The sequence below is a fragment of the Schistocerca serialis genome, chromosome 3 (genome assembly GCF_023864345.2).
Source record: "Schistocerca serialis cubense isolate TAMUIC-IGC-003099 chromosome 3, iqSchSeri2.2, whole genome shotgun sequence".
NCBI classification, from domain to species: Eukaryota; Metazoa; Arthropoda; class Insecta; order Orthoptera; family Acrididae; genus Schistocerca; species Schistocerca serialis.
Window position 1 is genome coordinate 420,654,001 of NC_064640.1, and position 15,473 is coordinate 420,669,473.

The following is a 15,473-nucleotide window of genomic DNA, read 5'->3' on the forward strand; positions in this document are numbered from 1 at the left end:
CAGACCCACTTAACTGAACAGTTTACATTTCAAATGCTTTTGTACTGACTGGGGCAATAGTTCATATTGAACCCAGTGGTAGCTCGTGACTACATATTTGCAATTATATTGCGAACAGCTCATTTGTGGACCAGTGCGTTACTGGAATTTTTTGCTTCTATTGCCATTTATTTTCACCTATGTCACATTTTATTATTAATTATGATACACCCTGCACACCTGAGTACTCTACTTTAGTTGCTACATTTGTCAGTTAAAATTATATTAATGTATCTTCTTAGAAATTTATACATATCATTTTCAAAACAGGGATTCTTTTAATCATCTGAAATATAACAACTCAAAAAGCACCACAAAACCATTGACTACAGTTGTCATCTCATCTGTCAGAATTCTAAATCCAGTAATACGAAACACTCTTATATCACATATGAATTTGTGGCAAGATTAGCAAATGAAATGATCAGAAAACAGTATATCTGGGGCCTTCAAGTATTGTAGTTCACCCGTTTAGAAGATCCTGAAAGAGACATAACTTCACTGCATTTTTTGAAGCAGGCAAATTATATTTACATGTCCCATTACTGAAATTTCTCTTCAACTCTTCACTATATTGACAAGTAACTCTGTACTATGAGGTACAAATACAGTGAATGCTCTAGGTCTTTGCTACCTTCTCAAACAGAAATCAGTATAGTAACTTTAGAATGATATCTAATTACCCTTTCATCAACTCATAATAAATGTCAGCTGTAAGAGTTTAATGGCCTCTTCAATAGAAAACCATTATTGGAAATCTCTTCCTTTGATAAGGATTCATTACTTCAGTATTTAGTTGTTATGACCAAGTTGTTCTAATAATTTGTACATTAAAAAGTACTTTTGCTTATGGAATATTCAAGTATGGAATGTAGCTATTGTAACAGATCATACCTGACCGCTTGGTTTCCAAAATTGGTTTGCTCTCACTTTTTTTGTTGCTTGCTTTTTAATAAATGTGTATGGAAATCCATATTATTTTCATAAAAGAAATAATTCTCAATTGGTCTAAACAAACACTTCTACAAAGCCAGTTTTTTCTATACCAACATTTACACCTTCACAGCAAAAACTAATTTCTAAGAGGAGAGAGCACAATGCAGTGCTGCAGTGGCTGATGTGTTATTTTAATTGGCATTAGACTTATATCACTTCATCCTCCAAGCTGATTTACATACCCCAGGCAATTTTATGAAACATTGTCATCTATGCCATCATTGCAGTTGTGACTAAATTTGATTTCGAGTGTAGCACAAACTTGATTAACAGTCAGAATCTTTCACTATTGATCTGTTAAACACCAGCAGTCCATATATTTAGACATAGTGCATTATACTACTGATACATTTATAATATTTTTGTTCCACATAGAGTAACTTCAACTCTGATATTTATTTCTATTCCATGTCTTCCTAATGAGCTACCACTAACTGAATGTGAATTCATGTTCCCACTTTAAATATTGTGTAAAATATATGCTGAGTACATAATTCAAGAAGGCTACACTAAGAAATATGTATTCACTTATCATCATATGCTTTCCTTTTTAATGTCCTGGAAGGCTACGACAGTATAGCTGTAAGCACTAATTGACAGAGGTAATCTTAAAAATATCATGTGTATCGGCCATTGATTAAGCTCATCGTAATACTCATTTTTGAAACAATGCCAGAATTATTGGTGGTGGGGTGGGGTGGGGAGGGGGGGTGGGGGATTACTGTTACCCCATAATATTACTGATTTCATTTGTCTCAAAATGCTTCAACGATTGCATGTTTCTTGCAAGTAAATCATAGCACTGCTGATAGCATCTGAAGACGATTGCTATAAATGGATTGAAGGAACATTAAGGTGTAACATCTTGTTGACACTAAGATCATTAGAGAGGGAGCACAAGCTCAGACTGGAGATGGATGGGCTGGAAATTTGGGTAGTACCCTTTCATATGTTTAATAAACTCAAGTGGCAGACTCTGCAAGAGAAGCGCTCTGCATCGCGGTGTAGCTTGCTCGCCAGGTTTCGAGAGGGTGCGTTTCTGGATGAGGTATCGAATATATTGCTTCCCCCTACTTATACTTCCCGAGGAGATCACGAATGTAAAATTAGAGAGATTAGAGCGCGCACGGAGGCTTTCAGACAGTCGTTCTTCCCGCGAACCATACGCGACTGGAACAGGAAAGGGAGGTAATGACAGTGGCACGTAAAGTGCCCTCCGCCACACACCGTTGGGTGGCTTGCGGAGTATCAATGTAGAATGTAGATGTAGATGTTTCAAAGGAATTACTCAAGCATTTAACTTTAGAGATTTATGGAAACCACAGCAAATCTAAACATGAAAGGTCAGACAGGGATCTGAAACCAAATATAACATCACATTTGTAACTATATTAAATTTCGGCCTCCAGTTGCTGACTGCTGCACCATGCTAAAGATATTCACAATTGTAACTCAATGGAATTTATGTAGCAGCTCAGCCAGTTTAAGTTCAATGACACTGACATTTTTGTCAGTTTTGACATGGTGCCCCTCCTCAAAAGAATGCCACTAAAAGTGTGTCCAGTAGACGGGCAAGAAATTCAATGACAAGACAATGGAGCAATGAAGGCTTGCCCTTGTCTTTATGTATTTTCTATTTGATGGGCATTACTATAAACAGACCAAAGGGACAACTACAGGCAATTCCCTCTCTTTTGTGTATGGAGCACATCAAAGAAACTACATAGAATCCAATTTGTCATTATATTAAGTGAATGACATGTTTGTGATATGGACACACAGGGAAGAAAGAAACTGGAAGACTTCCTGCATCTCAGTTCAAAGTATCTGAACACAGATCTCACAATGGAAGTGGAAACAGAAGGAAAACTGCTGTATGTCAATGTGCAGTGGTCAGCATGTAAGCAGACAGCACACTGGATATGTGATAAACATTATGTACCAATCATTCCGACTTGTACTGCAAGAAGAAACTCACCACCATTCTATGCATTTGGTACATGGGGTTCGTGGGCTGTATGGTGGCGGAACCTTAATGGATTAACTAGTGTACATGAAAATGGTATTCCACTCCACTAAGTATATTGGCCAGCAAATCAGGCATGTTCTCCTGCCTGCACCAGTGAACTGTAATTGTTGGAGAGGGATGGGGTTGGGTAAGGGTGGGGGCTGGGGGGACACAAAATCCAGAAAGAGGAAGAGAAGTAATGTATAATCTATCACCTTCCTTCCATTTGTTGGGTTTGTCAAGCAAAGTCGTCCACAATATAGAGAAGCATCTGGAACTTGGTGGCTCCAGTAAAGCATAAAATATGTTCTGTTCTACTAGCAAGGGTGTACTAGCCAGTTCTGCAATGACAGTTCAGTTGCATATCAGAGAACTCAGTTTATACCTTTGTTGATTTGCAATCAGTGATCTTCTTCTACAGTAAAAAAATTGCAAATAAACCAGACAAAATGCTTCACTCTTCAGTAGTAGTTACATAGTTCACTGGCCTCACAGCACTTTTTATCTAAACTTTTAACATTAGTTACTTTTCTGCTTCCTCTATCTGCATGTTTATTATCAAGTCAACGTGTTATTTGTGTGCTACTGCAATAATATCACTTGACTGTTGATTATACTTCACTTTTGTATCTTATAACTTACCATATTTCTGCCATGATATTACCTTAATGAATGATATGTCTCTATACCACTTACTTTGAATCCTGAGAGTTTATTAATTGCAGTTCTGGGGACAATGTTAGTTAGTAATGAAATTATCATTTATTTCATAAAAAAAAAAATAAAAAAAAAAATGGAAAATCCATAGCCTATCTGCGATTCAGCATCTCTGCTATATGGTGAGTAGCATCTTTCCTTCTCATAATATTGTACCTCAAAAAGTCACCTATACCAGTTTGGTTTAATAGTATCAGTATTACTGATAATATGTGTGTCATAAATGAAACTAATTTTAATTTAAAACCATAAATTTCTAAGAATTTACACATTCCATTTCATTTTTTCATTTTTTTTGGGATGTAATGTACTCAATCCAGAGGTATCATTTTCAGTAACTGGGTTACATGATTTCTAAGAGTGAAAAATGACCTTGTGCTTGAGATGTGCTTGAGAAATTTCTCTAATGAACTGATCACTGATTTTACTTACATGTCCAACAGGTTGATGGAACCAACAGCAGATGAAATTTTAATCTATCTATCTATCTATCTATCTATCTACACACACACACACACACACACACACACACACACATTACTATCAACTGACACACACAATGTGATACATACAATTCTGTATTAATCACGATGGAAACAAAACAAATTCACAGTTATCATGTACATTACATATGAGGCATGTCCCAAATGTAAGTATGGTTTTGGAGAAGAAATTAATAAAAACAATTTTTCAAACCAAAATTTATTTTTACAGGAAAAAAGCACTTCTTAAACTATCCTTCTATGAAATTGTCACCATTCTTCAGACATTTTTCATAGCGGGAAACCAACTTTTCTATGTCCTCTTCATATAAAGGTGCTGCTGGTAAAGGCAGCCACTGCAGAACACCATTTTATGTGTCGTCATCACTGTCGAAGCGCCTTCCTCCAAAATCATGCTTCAAGTTCAAGGACAAGTGGTAGGCAGAATGTGAGATATTTGGGCTGTGTGCAGGTGGTCAACATGCTCCCAACCAAATTATAGGTGAAGGTTCTAACAAGGGAACCTCCCCATCGCATTTATTTCTTCTCCATGGATTTTAATACCTACTCCGAATTTTTCTTTTGTTTCCTTTACTGCTTGCTCAATATACAGATTGAATAACATCGGGGAGAGGCTATAACCCTGTCTCACTCCCTTCCCAACCACTGCTTCCCTTTCATGCCCCTTGACACTCGTAACTGCCATTTGGTTTCTGTACAAATTCTAAATAGCCTTTCGATCCCTGTATTTTACCCCTGCCACCTTTAGAATTTGAAAGAGAGTATTCCAGTCAACATTGTAAAAAGCTTTATCTAAGTCTACAAATGCTAGAAACGTAGGTTTGCCTTTCCTTAATCTATCTTCTAACAAGGGAACCTCCCCATCGCACCCCCCTCAGATTTAGTTATAAATTGGCACAGTGGATAGGCCTTGAAAAACTGAACACAGATCAATCAAGAAAACAGGAAGAAGTTGTGTGGAACTATGAAAAAAATAAGTGGTGGTGGTGGTTAGTGTTTAACGTCCCGTCGACAACGAGGTCATTAGAGACGGAGCGCAAGCTCGGGTTAGGGAAGGATTGGGAAGGAAATCGGCCGTGCCCTTTCAAAGGAACCATCTCGGCATTCGCCTGAAACGATTTAGGGAAATCACGGAAAACCTAAATCAGGATGGCCGGAGACGGGATTGAACCGTCGTCCTCCCGAATGCGAGTCCAGTGTGCTAACCACTGAAAAAAATAAGCAAAATATACAAACCGAGTAGTACATGTGCAAGATAGGCAACATCAAGGATAGTGAGAGCACAGGAGTGCCGTGGTCCCGTGGTCAGCGTGAGCAGCTGCGGAACAAGAGGTCCTTGGTTCAAGTCATCCCTCGAGTGAAAAGTTTACTTTCTTTATTTTCGCAAAGTTATGATCTGTCCGTTCGTTCATTGACATCTCTGCTCACTGTAATAAATGTAGAGTCTGTGTTTTGCGACTGCACCGCAAAACCGTGTGATTAGTAGACGAAAAGACGTGCCTCTCCAATAGGAATCGAAAATATTTGATCGCAAGGTCATAGGTCAACCGATTCCTCCACAGGAAAACGCATCTGATATACTCTATACGACACTGGTGACCGCATGTACGTCACATGACAGGAATATGTTTTCGACCCACCTAACTTGCACACTTGGCGAATGGGTAAAAAGATTCTTCTACCTTGCCCGATTTAGATTTCTTGTGGATGTGATAATCACTCCCAAAAAAGTGATGAAAACATAAGAGTTTGTCACATAAACTGAAAATAAAAAATTAAACTTTTCACTCGAGGGAAGACTTGAACCAAGGACCTCTCGTTCCGCAGCTGCTCACGCTAACCACGGGACCACAGCACTCCTGAGCCTACATTGTCCTTGATTTTGCCTATCTTGCGCATGTACTACTCAGTTTGTATATTTTGCTTATTTTTTCATAGTTCCACACAACTTCTTCCTGTTTTCTCGATTGATCTGTGTTCAGTTTTTCAAGGCCTATCCACTGTGCCAACTTATAACTAAATCTGAGGAGGGTGTGATGGGGAGGTTCCCTTGTACGTGACACCAGCTGAATGGGGATGGGGATGTGTACTGTCCTAAAGTAACAAAATGCCATGATTGACCATTCCATGTCTTTTATTTTGAATTGCATCCCAAAGTTTTCTAAATGTTTCACAGTATCATACCACACTGATGGTTTCACCTTTGAGAAAGAACTTAGTAAGCAGAAAATCACGCAAAAAACGGTGTTCTGCAGTGACGGTCTTCACTGGAGGCATCTTTGAATGAAGAGGGCACAGAAAAAAAGTTGGTTTTCCACTATGAAAAATGTCTATTTAGAAAAGTAGTTTAAGAAATGCTCTTCCTTGTAAAAATCAATTTTGGTTTGAAAACATATTTTTATGAGTCTTTGTCCAAAATGGTATTTAGTTTTCAGACATGCCTCATACCTAATTCTGGTTTAGTGATATGTGGTACCAGTAGTTATTTATTAAGGATTTTTGTTGCTTTTCCTCACCCAACAAGCAAAGTCTAGATTACTGCCCAGGCTGTGCCACATTTAGTACAGCCACAACTGCATTCATTGTAATCAAGAGATCAAGAAAATCACAAGTTTCACTGGTCGCTCATTAGTGTAAATTACGAGCACCATTAAGCAGGATGCATCTGATTACAGCAGACAATATCTATTGAGAGGTTTTGCTTTTCAAATATACCCATTAGCAATGGGTCCAACTGTGGCCTGCATTGCAGTACGCATGCAACTATTTATTTGTAGCAGCTCCAGTACATTAATAGTTAGAAGTAAAGTACGTTTTCTTCTGTAGGAGTTCTTCACTTGAACTACACACTGTTAAAAATTTATATTGTTACACAATGGGCAGCACACACCCCTCTCTTTTGGTTCATAATGATATTTCACTGCATGATAATTTGTACTTTGGAATTCATAATTTCTGCAGTTAAAGTAGTTATATAGTTGGTAATATACGTAATTCCTTGTAAGTGCTTGAATAACATGGATTGAACTCCTGCCTGACACTAGTTTTTCATTAATAAATGAAATAATACCCAACCTTGGTGAGTTTTCGAACAGCTCTCATCTGCACTTTGATTCTGCACAGAACAAGAATATCTTAGAGTAGAGATATTGGTGACCACGTGACAACTGGACAGTAACTTTATATACAACAGAAGCCATCTCCAGGAATCACCAGTTTTGATGTTCTATTTAATCCCAGATTACAGAATTGTGTGTCATTATAAACAAAAGATGTTTTCACTATTATGTATTACTGGTAAAAGTTTGTTACAAGGGCAAACCAAATATAAGTGGGATTTAAAAAATATTATTTATTGAAAAATAAATGTCACATATAATTTACTATTTTATACAGTTTTCTCCTTTACAAACACATTTTCCCAGCAAGAAAGAAGGTTTTTCATCCCAGCATTGTAGAACGAAGCTGGTTGCATCAGGAGCCAACTGCATACGAATTCCTCATCACCTTCATCATCTTCAGATCCTTGCCCTCCTGGAGCTTCTTTAAGCAGCCCAAACAAATGAAAATCAAAGGGCAATAGATCCATGCTGTAGGGAGGATGAACAATTTTGAGACCGTTAGAGCAGTATTATGGGGCCTGGTGTTGTCATGGAGGATGACCTCTCAAATAATTTGGTCTGATCTTTCGGGACAATATGCAATCCTCACCGGGTGCAACAGCTTGCAGTAGTAAGCAACACTGAATGTGTGTCACTTGTGCAAAAAGTCACTGAGCAAAATGCCTCACCTTTCAAAGAAACCAGTTCAAAGACTTCAAATAACTGAGAGTCAAGTTTTGACTTTCACTGGAGCCGTCTCTCCTCCGACACTCCATACAGGCTTGTTTTGATTTGGGAGTGAAGTGGGCCCATGTTTCATCAGAGGTAGTGATCTGATTCAAAAATGCATCGCCTTCTTCCACAAACCTTGCTGTAAGCCTCTCATGAACCTTCAAACATCTCAACTTCTGCTCAGGGGTCAAAAGGTGAGGGGCTCGTGTGGCACGAACTTTATGGAACTTCAGGTCATTTGTGATAATCGCTTGACAACTCCCATAACTTAATCTGGTCCGTTCTGCAATTTCAGATACACTCACCATCGATATCCTTCAAGAATGTCTTGAACCAGACGAATGTTTTCATCCTTATCCCGGTGCAAGGACGGCAATCATGTTGCTGATTTTGCATTACTACTCATCATGCCTTGAACTCTTTATGCTCGGTAAACACAGGAGTCCTCGGCAGTGCTTTGTCCCCGAACTGCGCAGTCAATCTCCAAAGCATTTCCATTGCTCGAACTCCTTCATTAGCAAGGAATTTTGTAATTAAGCACTGTGCAATGGTAGGGCTCACCTGTTGCTCTGACATTAAGACCACTACAGACAAACTGGTTCGGAGTGTGTAATGGCCAACTCTCCCCACTCCTAATGGCCCATTCCAATCATACCAGTCCTACCAACAGTAAAAGCACAGGAATAAAATACCATTTGTATTTGAGTTGCTCTTGTATTATTCCAAGTAATAACTTATCCTTGTATTATTCCAAGTATCTTAGTACTTTTGCCTACGGGCAGCAGCACTATCTTTAAACTTAATTAATAAGGAAACCATTCCATATGCACCTGTGAAGGGGACAAACAACACCCATAAGCACCATCTCTGCATTTTCCCTATGTTGATAAATCATAATTTTACTACCTTATTAGAAATGGATGATATCACTTGATTTGGATTCAAAATTACATTTAAGCTGCACAGAAAATGGGTACACTCTCACTTCTGGATGATGCCAGCAACAGGAGACAAAATCATCACTGCTGGCAACACCACCTTTCTCAATTGTTGGCGTCAGAATTATAATTCATATTTTGAAGCTTATTTTAAAGGTAAGAGAAACAATGAGTAAGCCATTCAGAAAGGAATGAGTGTATTATCTCTATATAACATGGTTATTTACTGTTAAAATTTGGTTTTTGGTTGGGCAACTCTTACCTTACCCGATGAAGGGGGTCTCCACCCCATCTGCCTGTAACATCTTGCATCTTATAACAGGTGAAAATAAAAGAAAGAAATGAATGCTCACTTACCTACAAAACAGTAGTAACAACAGAAATACTTCACTGAAATAAGCAAACCAACACATGCAACACTGTATTATTACCTATAAGCTTCGCAATGAAGTTTAAAACTGTGTTAGGTACACAAATGTACACAGATGTAACACACAAAACTGCAAGTGGTCATATTTTGTCATCAACATTAAACACACACAAAATTTTGGTTCCAACAATCAGACATAGAACCATGCAGCAAGTAAAATATGTCTTGTATTATAAACATTAAAATTAGTTGATATAAATCATTAATATGGTTTTACTGGGCAATGATGATAATTACACGGTAGCAGAAATGTTACCACATAAAGAGGGTTAAGAAAACATTGAGGTCACAAGAACACAGTCTGCTAGTAATAGCCACAATGTCTTTCTATCAAAATAACTAGTTATTTGTTTCCCCCTTTTACAGCAATGATAATGAATTTAAATGTAAAAGAAGTTGATATCTTGGCTTACATTTGCAATGATTGCTTTAACAAGAACATGTATGCCCAATATTAAAAAAAGAAAGCCAATCTACACACAAACATGCACATCATTAGTTTACAGAATTAAACACAACTATGTGCTTTGAACACTGTATTTACACTTTAACATAGTGCACCAGCAACATTATTTATGAACATACTAGCATCATACTTTTAAAATTTCTTTGGCCTCAGGTTTTTATGTATGTTCATATGCAAGATGAGCTACAAATTGATAAGCATTCACAATAATACTTAAAACTACAGGTAAGTTGAGTAGTTTCTCACTAGCATTTATTTTAGTGTAAACACTCAATGCAAACAGAGAAAAATTATAACAGAAGGATTAGTGAAATAACATGTCCCTCATCTAATTAATGTAAGTAAAGTACAGAAATTAAAGGAGAGCAACATAGAAGTTTATCATCTCCCCTAAATACCTCAAAATATAAAAAGTTTTTGTGTTCAAAGGTCAAATAGCCCTCTCAAATGCTTATCAGTAAGTACTCAGAAGCACATGGCACAAAAATAATATTCTGTCTACTCTCAAGTATCTCCAGTTTCAATCAAGCATTTTTGGAAGCACGTTACAGAAAAAAATTTAAAAAAATGTGAAATATCTAATAATATAAAGATGTAGCTAATCAGACTCCCCACATATAACTATTTAGTTTTCCATTTTCATTGCAGATTACTGATAGACAGAAAGCTAAAGGGCATTTCAGTTATAATTTAGAGATTCACTTGGGAAAACTGTGTGACAACCACAGAATAGTTTCACCTTTTGTATTTTAGGATAGAGGTCAGAAGGTATCAAAAATTCTAAGTACACAGTTAACTGGATAAAATTCATTTAATGGATGATGAAACATTACAGTTCAAGGGATGTGCATGATCAACGAACAAGATTTTAGCACATTCATAACACAATGCTATAAAATTAAATATATGGATGATACAGTTACTCCATTATGTAATCTACACCATTCCACTACACCAACATTATTTTAACAAATACCAGATTGTTAGCAAAATACTGATACAGTTACTGGAACAATAAAATTTAAAAATGACAACAAACTGTGTTTACGAATGGGAAGAACAACAACAGGGTTACATGCCTCTCAACAGTCATTCACAGCTTAGTTCTCTTTCATTTCACTATGATTCTAATGCACGAGGAGATATCTACATCACTATCATATCTAAAATAGCATAACCCAAAGAATATACTAGTTTGGAGAATGTAAATTTAAACTGTAGGGAATAATTAACATTGCAAATGATCCAAACACAGTCTCATTTTGCACACTATGCCTGGAAATATTTGAGAGTAAAGAGTTCCCATGAGGAAAACGCCATCACCTACCACTGAGAACTATCTGACAACCACATCACAATTTCATATTTCAACTTTTTTCTTCTTTCCTTTTTCAGCTGTCATGCCCATTGAAAGAAATCAGGATCAGTGACGAAATAAAATACTGTCACTGTGTTTTCATTTGATTCCTATACTTATGGGAAACAGTATGTACATACAATGAAATGAAATGTTATTAATTTAAATCATAGATTGACACTCTGTAGCTTTATTTTTGCAGTACTTTTACATCTCGGAAATCCTTTGTTTAGAGCATAAAATACATTTTTGTGAACATACTAATTAGACAAAAGCACTCTGTTTGAAAAACAAAATGCATGCCAGTAAATTGCAAATTATCCACGTAATTTGCAGTATTTATGGTTTAAACAGGACTACATGACTGAGCAGGAAGGTCACATTCATGTGTCTAACACAAAATCCCTCAATTAGATATTCTTTTGTTTTTCTAACTGGATTAACATTTTTATGTGACGCAATATGTAATTTATTTTCAGGGGCCTGCTAAATATTTGCAAAAGTATCTCTCTGTTCAAGGAAACTAACGAGGTGAAGAGAACAGTACAGATAAAGATATGGAATATTTTAAAAAAACAGTAAGAAATCTGGTATAGGTATTCACAAAAATGTCTTAGTGGGCACTTGAAAAGTAAAACAGCAGTGACACACACACACACACACACACATTTAAGTTGACCAGCTGCATATAAAGTAGCATTTTATGTCTCCAGGCCATCAAAAGTTATGTAAAGCTTCAAAAAATTTTGCTAAGAAGTGGATCATTCTCAAAGGTTCATCAACTTTAGTTTTCTTTAGTGAACTAACAATGTTCAAAGTGATAATGTTTGAACTGACAATGTTTCCATGAATGGATATTATGTCCACGTGTTGTGGAATATTCATCTATGGTTACTTTTGGTCTGTACAGCAGAGCAAAGATATGATGATACACCATATATTCATACAACTCCTTCCTTCCGTTTAAAACTCTTGCAATCATGTGCATTTCAATAGTGTGTCAGACCACACTGGGAAACAGTAAACTCAGCCAGAGTTTGTATTTTGAAACATTATTCCAACCAAATACATGTCCCATTGTAGCAATCTCTGTAATCTGTCACTATGTGCAATGCTGTTTAGAATAATGTTTTGCACTCTATGTTAAATCATCAACATATATATGGTACTCAATGCTCAAATTGTATCATGTCTGCCTTCAGCTGATTACAGATACAAACCAATTTTATCAATGAGTTTCCCAATACTTTATTTTAAAAACTCAACATATATAATTAAAACAGGGTGAAAAACTTGACTAAAAATTGAAATCTCTGAAGTTCAATTCTCTAATCATTTCTAGCATTTTCGTTAGCAGTTAATATGACATTCATGTCTGTCAATGTCTTCTGTGTATGGGGAAAAAAATTAAGCCATACCATGATATGAATTTAATATCAAGATGTACGTACCCCTTACAACTGGGTGGATAAACTAATTCTGAAGTCAGGAGGAGAAAATGGCATATCTTCTCCAATAGAGCCACACCTAGTGAAGTATTATCTTGCTCAAACCAACCACCACATTAGGTACAGGATCTGATAAATCTCATTATTGTAGGTATATTTGGAAAACATCTTACCTGCAGTAGAAACTTTATAAATTTAATTGAATAGATTGTGGGCTCATGATGAAACATTACAACTACTACAATCACTTCTTCTTGTTTTCTGCAAATTCTATCGCACACAAAATAGGTTCTGTGTTCCACATCAGTTTTCTAGCCATTAATGTTAGAAAACAGAATACTAAACCTAGACTGTGCACAAGTTTGTAAAACACAAACAGAAGAATGTTTCCTTGTGTAAAATTTCAAACTGATTTGATGTGGTCTAAGCTTTTTAATCTCCTTTTCAGACTATTCATTTCCTCTAAGGGAGTAGCTGGCTCTTGCATTCAAGTAGCTGACACACACACACACACACACACATTTATTTAGTACAGGCTATGAATGTCTACTGGTTGTATCTCTTTTCCAGCTGGATGACAATAGGATAACTTTCATGATGACAACTGATGTGCATCACTGTCCTACTTTTATACTTAATGGGCCCTTTATTCCTTGTAAATAGATTTCAAAGAAGGCAAACAGATACTTCTTCAGGTCTCCACTGAAAACTGAATACAAAGTGGAAGTTGCTGACTTGACTGAAGTATCACATAATAAATGTAAAGTTGATGTATGTGTGTCCTTTGAGTAACATGCCAAATGTATGTCTAAGTTGGTCCTGTACTAGTCAGTGAGGACTGGGAACAGAGCAAGAACCCAGCTTTGCTGTCCTGGGAAAAGGTATAGTGGAGGTGGTTTATTGTTACCTTCCTCTTGCCTACTATGATGGATCAAGTGTTTCCAGCATAATGTAAATGACTGACATGTGCTTGAGCATGCAAAACTGATAGTTGTAAAACTGTGACAGAACACAGTGCTTTAATCATCAGAGAAGTTTGTATATGTGTTGTAAATGGAATTGTATGGTGGAGTTTTAAAAAATGAAAGAACTCTATAGATAACTGTGCACCACAACATAATGTGGGGGAAGACGAACACTTGATGACTGTGAGACTGTATTCTGTATATAAAAAGTGAATAATTTGTGATTTTTTACACCAAATTCTACTTTCACAGTGATATACACAAAAACATGCAAATTATCTGACTGCAGTTATCTTCTATTTCTTAATAACATAACTGTACACCGCCCATCTTCTGTTATCTGATTGTCACCCATGGGCAATAATTGCCTAACAGTATACTTTCATGAGGAAAAAGTTGATTCTATTTATTATTAATCTTAAATAAGCATAACTGCACAGAAGGACAGGAAATACAAACATTTTGTTGTTTGGCTGTTGGGTAGGGTAGGGGAAGGATGTGAAGGCAAGGTGAAGGAATACTGACATCTTGCAAATCTGTTTTTAATCCCCAAAATACATACAAAGTGAATGTCAGTCCTTAATGCAGCATCTTTAGCATCCTACACTGCTGTCCTGGGCCAGTCCTTTGTGGAAGTGGTTTTGTTTTCGCTTTCCTCCAACCTGTAACTAATTGGCCAGTGTTTATCTGTACCACATGGGAGACATTGCTACATGATGATGGAAGTGTTAAGTTTCTGTTGTTATGGGTGATTATGGAATGAAAGGAAGAAGAGACATGGTGAAACTTGGTGACAGCACATAGAATACTCCTATGTAACAGGATTAAGCACACAGCAAACTGTTATGTCCCTATCTGACACCGATGGAGCAACAGAGTCATGTATCCTTACACTATAAGACACCACAAAGAGATTTGGAACTCAAGGGCATTGGCTCTCAGTCTGGCGCTCAGGATCTTTATCCACCTTGACAGCCAAATGCTGGTGACAAAAATGTCTTACTACAGGACTTTAATACCTCTCTCTGCAGTGCCATCATACTAGCACACATTTCCGACATTAGCTACTAAGGTACTTTACAACAGTAGTTTTAGATAGTCACTGTTAATAAAATTTAAATGTGTAATTAAAATGATCCCAATTTCTCTTTAGAGAAAAACATTGACTTCAAAATGAAATGAATGTTACTCAACTGAAAGAAAATAAGTAAGTTATTTTATTGTTAAGGACCATGTGTACCACTTCCAGAATTCCCATTTTCTTCCTTGGAGGGAACACCACATTTTATACTGCGGAGACTACGTTATGTTTCATTTAATGCAGACACTCATTCACACTCAACTGCTAACATAAAATTGTACTTCTTGAGGTCTATGGTGTACTTTCACAATGTGCAATGCTATGCAGCACAGGAGCATTGAGGTTTTGCTCAGTCAAGAGCCACAAGCTTCCTCTACTCTACGTCAAATATAACAACATGATGGAGAGATTAAAGATGACTCCAGTGAGTCATCTATAAATAAAATAGTTTCTTTCATGACTCACTTATCACACAGTCCTGTCAGAGATGGTTCAGAATAGTATCCCACAAGCAATCATTGTACGAAGGTTAAAAAATAATGACAGAAAACAGAGGGTAAGAAGACAGAATGCAAGAAGCCTTTGGAACAGTTCAATCCTACATTTACACCATTTAAGACTTGCAGTACATGTGTGGCCAGTCAGTAGTTTAGCAGCAAACTTTCTCAGGTGACATAGAATACTCTGTCCAT

The 15,473-nt window shown here is 36.8% G+C and overlaps 1 protein-coding gene across 8 annotated transcripts in view; it reads right to left on the bottom strand.

Moving 5' to 3' along the window:
- LOC126470298 (phosphatidylinositol 4-phosphate 5-kinase type-1 alpha) overlaps positions 1-15,473 on the bottom strand; it is a 311,070-nt gene that overhangs the window by 57,616 nt on the left and 237,981 nt on the right. The window lies entirely within an intron of this gene.